The sequence below is a fragment of the Podarcis gaigeae genome, assembly GCF_964106915.1.
Source record: "Podarcis gaigeae genome assembly, chromosome: 13".
NCBI lineage: Eukaryota > Metazoa > Chordata > Lepidosauria > Squamata > Lacertidae > Podarcis > Podarcis gaigeae.
This window is the reverse complement of record NC_139689.1, coordinates 13,394,230-13,402,905: the sequence shown is the minus strand read 5'-3', so window position 1 is coordinate 13,402,905 and position 8,676 is coordinate 13,394,230.

Here is an 8,676-nt window from a genome sequence, read left to right as displayed (position 1 = left end):
AAATCATCTGCAGTACAGCTGACCATGCAGCATATTTTGGAGAGGGCCTGTTCAATCTTTTTCTGTCTAGAAGTGCTCTGCTTTGTCTCATCTTCCACATATGCTCCAGGGGGGAGATGCTCATCATGTTCTTTGTTGTCACCTAAGAAAAACACGAGGTTGTTTCGTAAGAACTGTGTTACAGGATGATGGATTTGGTCCATCAGAACTCTTCTTAAGTTGAGGCATCTAATCATAAGCCTGCATTTTTATCAGAGCTTATATATTTCGATCAGGGCCTGTATATTAAAATGAGCTTAAAGATTTTCAAATGTTTCATGCCAGGCAGAAGACTAAAAAACCTTGGCAAGATGTTTTTCCTCCTAGACAAGGGGGTCCCCTGATTTATAGCAGAAAACAATTCTCAAAGTCGTAAAAAGGGAATTACAGGCTGAGAGCGAGGACACTGACCCTACATATTACAGAAGATAAAAAAAGGCTGAGAAAACATAATTAGGAGTGGGTAAATAGTAAAATAACACCATGTGCCTCCCATTAAAACTTGAGCCATATTTTCCTAAGGTTGAAAGGTCAAGAGCAAATTGAAAAGCAACTGGTCTGGCTGGCAGAAAGAGAGCATTTTTGGGAAGTCTTTTCTAAAGCTGTTTCTTAAACTGAGATCCTTTTAAGATTTCTTTTCCTTTTAAAAGGTTATTTATGTATTAAATATATTGGCTTAAATGTAATTATGCAAAGGATTTAAGAAATGCTAGATTCTTATTTCATATAGTTGTAAGAGTTGTAACTATCCTGAAATTAAGTCAGCCACCAGCCCAGCCTCCTGCCAGACAGGAGACGCCATCGAGCACTCCTGATATATGGTTGTCAGGCCTTTTGTTTAGACACCTCCAAATGAAGGAGATCTTTCAATGTTGATGTGAACTCAAGATCCTTGAAGATAAAAAGTTAAGATTAACCATCTGTTTTGGAAGGCAATAGGGCAAGGAGGGCAAGAGGTGAGCTGGTAATTAAGATTCCTTGTTGAGACACATGTAAGATATATTACTACTTATTTGTCATTTATAGATATAAGAATATATAGCTCTTTGTGTCCCATAAAAGGACAGAAGGAAATGGGTGTATCTTTTGTGATTGGTTCTAGCAAACAGCCAATAGGAATTTCAACCAGGCTGATTGGACAGAGGCAGCCACAGGAGGAGCAAGGGGGCTGGATTAAGGAAATATAAGTGCTGGCCAGAATGGCAGGAGGCCAGGCCAGAGCTTGGTAACCATATACCACTGTGCCTCTCATTTATTTGTCTGACAAATAAATTACTATTTTAATTTCTCTATTGCTGCGTTGAATATTTCATTCCAGCTAAGCGTTAACCACAAGCAGGGTGCTACAAAGTCAGGGGCGACTGGTTCTGATTGCCTTGCCTCAAAAAAGGATATTGTAGAGCAGGAAAAGGTTCGCAAAGGGGTTCAGAAATGGATCAAGGGGATGGGAGAAGGTTCCAGCACCTGGGGCTTATATGCATGGCAATAAAAAGCTATGCCTGGTGTGAGGAAAAGGAGCAGAATCTTTTCATTCTCCCTCATAATACTAGAACTTGGAGAAGCTGCATGTTGGAATATCTGGGATGGACAAAAGAAAGTACTTCTTCAACCAGCCCATAATTAAACCTATGGAAATCGCTCCCTCCAAAAAAACTGGTGATGGCTCTAACCTGGATAGCTTTAAAAGAGAATTAGCCAAATTTAGGGAGGCTAAAGTTATTAGTAGCTACTAGCCACAGCAACTACTTTATTTATTTATTAGATTTATATGCCGCTCTTCATCGTAAAATGCCAGGATGGTTTATAGAATAAATCACAGGATAAAAACAAGTAAATAAGTAAAACGAAACAGCAAAACAATGCCCCCTACCTTCCCACGGACACATTTAAAAGGCTGTAGAATATTAATCAGCCCAAGACCTGGATGAAGAGGAACACTTTTGTTTGGCACCTAAAAATAGATAATGAAGGTGCCAGGCGAGCTTCCCTGGGGAGAGTATTCCACAGACAGGGAGCCACTACAGAGAAGGCCCCGTTCTTATGTTGCCACCGTTCGGACCGCTTGAAGAGGAGGCACATGAAGGAGGGCCTCAGACGATGAATGCAGAGTCTGGAAGATGGGTGGTTCCTGAGGCACTGCAGTCTTGAGCCGTCTTAAGGCTTTATAGGTCAAAACCAGCACTTTGAATTGGGCACAGAAGCTAATTGGGAGCTGATGCAGACAGCGAGGTTTTTTTACCTCTTCTGCACAGCAGTTGCTGAAATCTCAAAGGTGGACTGCACTGTTGCACTCAGGTCCTGAGGACCATTGTGAGAACAGGATGCCGGACAAGATGGGCCCGGGGGCGCCGGGTATAGGGAACACAAGGGGTTTCAGGCCCCTCAATATTTTGAGGCAGGGGGCTGAGCCTCCCCGCCAATATTGAGGGGGCCGTCATCCTGTGCCGCCACTGGCGAACGCCAGCACTGCCAGGCAGTTTTTGAGTCCCCAATGTTGGGCCCAAGTCAGATAGGCCTTGGGTTTGGTGTGTATACACACACACACACACACACATCCTGGGCCAAATTGCAAGTGTTTATCATTGGTACATGAATCTCTTAGCAGCTTGGACCCAGATTCCTTAAGGGATCACCATGTTCCTTATGTGCACATTGAAGCTTTTGGGTCAGCTGAACATGTCCTTTCGCAAGTGCCACGTCATGTTGCTCCTCGGGAAGTCGATCTTGCGTGGAAGCCCATATTTTGGGACGTCCTGCCGTTTAACCTTGGGCAGGTACTTTATTATATATTTTAAGTGGCCTCCACTTGATATATCAATATCAACAAGTCTATATGGGCACACAGTTCAGTCATGTGTAATTGCTTGGAAATTATGTTGATTTTACATGTATTCTATTGGATAATTCATGTCTCTGTTTCATGTCCGTGATGTGGAGATTTTTTTTGAAAATTAAGCGTTTCATAGCATTTCTTAAACAAATAAATAGTGTGTGTCGGCATTGGATGTACAAGACACACACAAATATTTCCCCACCTGTTGAAATGATTTAATAAGGAAATATAAGTAGAGAAATAATTAATAATTGCAGTTGTACCGTACAATTCAAGGAACAACAAACATATTAGCATATCTTGTAGGAATCAAGCATTGTCTCCAGCTAAGTTTTGCTCCGAGTGACCGCATAGAAATTATTGGACCTAAGTCAGTCATGCCCATTTATTTCATGGGGCTGCTCTGAATCGGGCTAGCATATATCGGGCTAGTCTTTCAAAAACAGAAAATATCTTACTTCACTTGCCCAACTCAATTTTACCACTTGACATCTTTCAGCAGGGCCTGCAAGACAGAGCTGTTCCGCCAGGCCTTTGGTCAGGGTGCAGCCTGACTCCCTCCTTTGGCAATCTTTACAAAACTTTAGTTTATGGTTGCCATCAATTTTGATTTTAATTATTTTTTATAATGTTTTTATAATGTTGCACTACTTTAGTGTTGTTAGCCGCCCTGAGCCCGGCTTCGGCTGGGGAGGGCGGGATATAAATAAAATTTATTATTATTATTGTGTTACTTTTTTGATAATAAACTAAAAACCAAACGTGACTATATCTCAAGTCTTTACCAGCACTTCCCATTTTTAAAAAAGAATAGTACCGATTTCAAGGCATGTTTTCCCTCTGCCAACCTGAGCCTTGCTTGGCAATCAGGAGCCCAGTTCCTTATACTACTTTAGATATATCCCAATATTACCCCGACAACATTGGCTTCCTGTGCAAAGGATTGCCCTATTGGAGTCAGTTTCCCCTGTTTCTTTTATTTATTTTTAACCAATTATGTAAACCTAAAATTTAGTACAGTACAGTGGTACCTCGGGTTAAGTACTTAATTTGTTCCGGAGGTCCGTTCTTAACCTGAAGCACCACTTTAGCTAATGGGGCCTCCTGAAAAGGAAAAGAGATGGGAATATAGACAGATACCCCAAGAGGCAGATGGAGTCCTATCTATGTATACGGTGGTACCTCAGGTTAAGTACTTAATTCGTTCTGGAGGTCTGTTCTTAACCTGAAACTGTTCTTATCCTGAAGCACCACTTTAGCTAATGGGGCCTCCTGCTGCTGCTGCACCGCGGGAGCACGATTTCTGTTCTTATCCTGAAGCAAAGTTCTTAACCTGAAGCACTATTTCTGGGTTAGCGGAGTGTGTAACCTGAAGCGTATGTAACCCGAGGTACCACTGTATTTGGGGGGGTTTTTTTGCCATTCATTAGCAGAGGCCGTGAACCAAAGTTTGTTTAAATTGAGCATAGGCTCTGGCCTTGCCATTGTCCTTCCTTGGGCTGACCATGGTAGCCAACTGACACAGTAAGAATCCAGAAAACCGAACACCCCACATTTAGCTGATGTTAGCTACTTCCAGTCAACAGCCTTGTGTTGTCTGAAACCTTTGAAGGACACCCAGAGATGATCACCGTATTTTTTCCGTGTATAAGACTATGTTTTTGGGTAAAAAAAGAGGCAAAAATTGGCTGTCATCTTATACACGGATAGTGAATGCGGGGGGGGGGGGTGTCCATGTGATTAATGGCAGCAGCAAGCAGGAGTTTGGCAGCGGCGATTGGGCAGGCGATTGGTGGTTGTAGCGAGGCCAGCAGGATATTGGTGGCAGCGGCGAGGTGTGCGGTCAGCAGTGGCTGTGGCAAGCGATTGGCAGTGGCAGGCAGGCGGGTGAGCGATTGGCAGAAGTGACCTCCCCCACTCCCCAAAAGCTAAACAATGTCTTAATTTGGGGTTTAAAAAAATAGGGGCCGTCTTATACATGGGGGTGTCTTATACACTGAAAAATACGGTAAATCCCGCCAGGAATTTTAGCCCTCCATGGGAAAAAGCTGAATCATTTCAGTATGGCAGTGCCACCTGGTGGAAGCAATAGCAGAAATAGCAGGGGACACATAGACTCCATTCATACAAGCAAGTTTAATACAGAGACTGAAGAATATAGTCCAACAGGTTAGGGCGGAATTGAATTTGTTCCCAAAGCTTCACTCATAATTTTCTTCTTTAGTGCTGGGCAGTCTCCAAATGTCTGAATATTTTTGAAATGCCCACCAAATATTTGCTGCTTGTATTTGACATCCTGATGGCACCCAATGTCAGTGAGTTGAGATTTGCCACTAGTTGACCTGCAATGGCATTTAATATTTTAACACCCGAGAGTTTATGGGATTTCTAATTTGATTTCACTAGGTCATGTTCCTCCTTGGATCCCTTCCTTGGCTTCCCGTCCCATATCCACCACAACTTCCTTCTACTTACATTTGCAGCAGGAGTTGGGAACCTCTGGCGCACCGGTCCAATAGAAACCTGAGCTGTGTGAGCAAGTTTCCTAGGGGGAATGGCTCACACTGCAACCCAATCTCTGCAGAAGGCAAGCTTTGGGTCTGCTGCCTATCAGCGGATGAGTAAACAAACAAACCCCTGTGTTGCAAAATATGAGTCAGCAATATCAAAAGCAACACAATGGCCAGAAACAATAACACTGTGAAAAACTTTATGGAATAATACAAAACATCAAAACTAACAAACTGAAGTCTCTGAACGTCTCTGAAAGTCCTTAAATGAATCACGGTGCCAGACTTTACCCGGCAGAGAGCAAGCTGTGAAACTTTGTATAATCAGCAAATGTCCAATTCTGATGCCCAACTCTGAACACCGCTGAACAGTGTTTCCGGATAGCAACTACTGTTTTGTTGAATTCTTCATCAGCCAACAGTGACTACATAATCGCATGAGCACTGTTCCAGAGTATTTTTCATTATATCTATTCAAAAAAAGATTGGTTAATGAAGAAATTACATGTCTTTCTACTTGAACTAATTGGCTGGTGAAGAATTCAATGAAACAGTAGTTGTTATCAGGAAACACTGTACAGCAGAGTTCAGCGTTGGGCATCAGTTGGTTTCCTCACCCCCTGCCTCCTTGCAGAAAAACATTTGGTCACTTTGGGAGTCAAAATGGTTGCAGGACGGTCTTCCTGTGCTGCTTCAGACATGTGGTCCACATAACTATGCACTGTACATGCTTGGTTGGTACATTTATTATATATATAAGACCTTAATTTTTTTATTACACCTGAAGTAGGCAGGTGTCAGAGACTGGCTGGATGAGGACGAGTGGTGGCAGAAAGTGGTCCAGGAGATACCACATGGGGAAGGTGTTTTTGAACCAGGTTCAGACTGGTGGGACAGGGAGGAATCAACATCAGAGAGTGGGGGTGAAGGGGAGAGGCTTGTAACAACAGGCGCTGATAGAGAAGGAGATGGGGGCGTGTCTCCACGCTCTGCAATACGGTCCTGGTTCAGCTACTTCCCGTCCTCTCTCAGCGCAGGAACGTAGGGCTGACAAAAGACTGGAACAAATAAGAAAAGCTGAGTCGCAGCAGAAGAATGCACAAAGGGAGTCATAAATAGGGGGAAGAAGAAGAAGAAGAGTTTGGATTTTATATCCCGCTTTATCACTACCTGAAGGAGTCTCAAAGTGGCTAACATTCTCCTTTTCCCTTCCTTCCCCACAACAAACACTCTGGGAGGTGAGTGGGGCTGAGAGACTTCAAAGAAGTGTGACTAGCCTAAGGTCACCCAGCAGCTGCATGTGGAGGAGCGGAGATGCGAACCCGGTTCCCCAGATTACAAGTCTACCGCTCTTAACCACTACACCACCCTGGAAGAGGGGCCAGAAACTCAGCTTCTGCAACTGACTCACCAAATCCTGTGCGTGGATGCTGTCTCCCTGGTTGTCGAGCAATAAAACTAATTGTTGCCAATTCGCTTGCCCTCTTCAGATTACAGCTTCTGATAACCGTCAGCAGGGCTTTTCTGACAGCAGGTCAGCCCAGCTTAACACCAGCCAATCATAGAATCATAGAGTTGGAAGAGACCACAAGGGCCATTGAGTCCAACCCCCTGCCAAGCAGGAAACACCATCAGAGCACTCCTGACATATGGTTGCCAAGCCTTTGCTTAAAGACCTCCAAAGAATGAGACTCCACCACACTCCTTGGCAGCAAATTCCACTGTCGAACAGCTCTTACTGTCAGGAAGTTCTTCCTAATGTTTAGGTGGAATCTTTTTTCTTGTAGTTTGGAACCATTGCTCCGTGTCAATTAATGCTTTCATGGACTGAAACTGATTGGAGAATGTGGATCCTCCAGATGCTTCTAAACTACATCACCACTGACAATTGGCCATGCTGACTAGGGCTGGGGTGAGCTGGAACAGCATCATTTTGGCTACCAACAGATTAAAGCTTTATTCAGGAATCTGGCAACAAATTTTGAGCCCATGCATGGTTTAGCAGTTTGTTCTAGAAAAACATTGGTATTTTTAAAATTTATTTATTTATTTATTTCACCGACTACAGAGACGTGAAATGTTATTCATCCGCACAACAGACAGAGTTCAGCTGTAGTGCAGCCTGCTCGACAGGACTTTTTGTAGAAATCCCTGTCTGGTCTTATTCTCTTTACAGCTCTCTTGGCTTGGGCATGTTGTTCCACTTGCTTTCCTGCACCTCCTTCATTAAAAAAAGAAAACAAAATAATAGCATAGGAAATACACGAGGTCATTTCATAAGAACTTTGAGCAAGATTCTGGATTTGATGCAGCAGAACTTCTCTTAAGTCAGGGGTGTCTAAGTCCTGGTCTTCCCACGTCAAGAAGCGCTGGAAAAGGTTACCAAAACGATCAGTAGGGTAGAACAACTGCCATATGGAGAAAGCTCACAACCTATGGGGCTGTTTAATTTAGGGGAAAGGCAACTACAAGGAGATGTGATAGGGGTTTATAGCATTTTTAATTTTTTTTTTAAGGTAAAGGACCCCTGACAGTTAAGTCCAGTCACAAATGACTCTGGGGTTGCAGCGCTCATCTCGCTTTACTGGCCGAGGGAGCCGACGTTTGTCTGCAGACAGTTTTTCCGTGTCATGTGGCCAGCATTACTAAGCCACTTCTGGCGAAACCAGAGCAGTGCACGGAAACACCATTTACCTTCCCGCCGGAGCGGTACCTATTTATCTACTTGCACTTTGAGGTGCTTTCGAACTGCTAGGTTGGCAGGAGCTGGGACCAAGCAATGGGACCTCATCCCGTTGCGGGGATTTGAACCACCGACCTTTTGATCAGCAAGCCCAAGGCTCAGTGGTTTAGACCACAGTGCCACCCGCGTCCCTACTTTATAGTATTATGCATGTTGTAATAATATCAGAACTTGGGGACATCGAATGACGCTGAATATACCCCACCTTGAGCTTCTTGGAGGAAAGGAGAGACATAAATGCAATGAAATCAAATAGAAACCACATATTCCTAGCTAAATTAAGCCCTGGCAAACAGGCCCTTTAAGAGAGAAAGCACTGTTTTGGGTTACCTGAGACATCTTGAGAGTAAATGCGCAGAAGGTGCCTCTGGATATGAACTCTATGGCAACATTTGAAGACAGCCTTCACGAACTGTCTCCTACATAACTTCACAGGCGATTCTTGTGTGATGGAAGACACGGCCATCACAAGGCATAAGGGAGAGGAACCCGGCTGTGGCAACCTTCTTTGTGGTTCAGAAAGAGTGGTGCTGTAATCAGAGTGTTTGCAG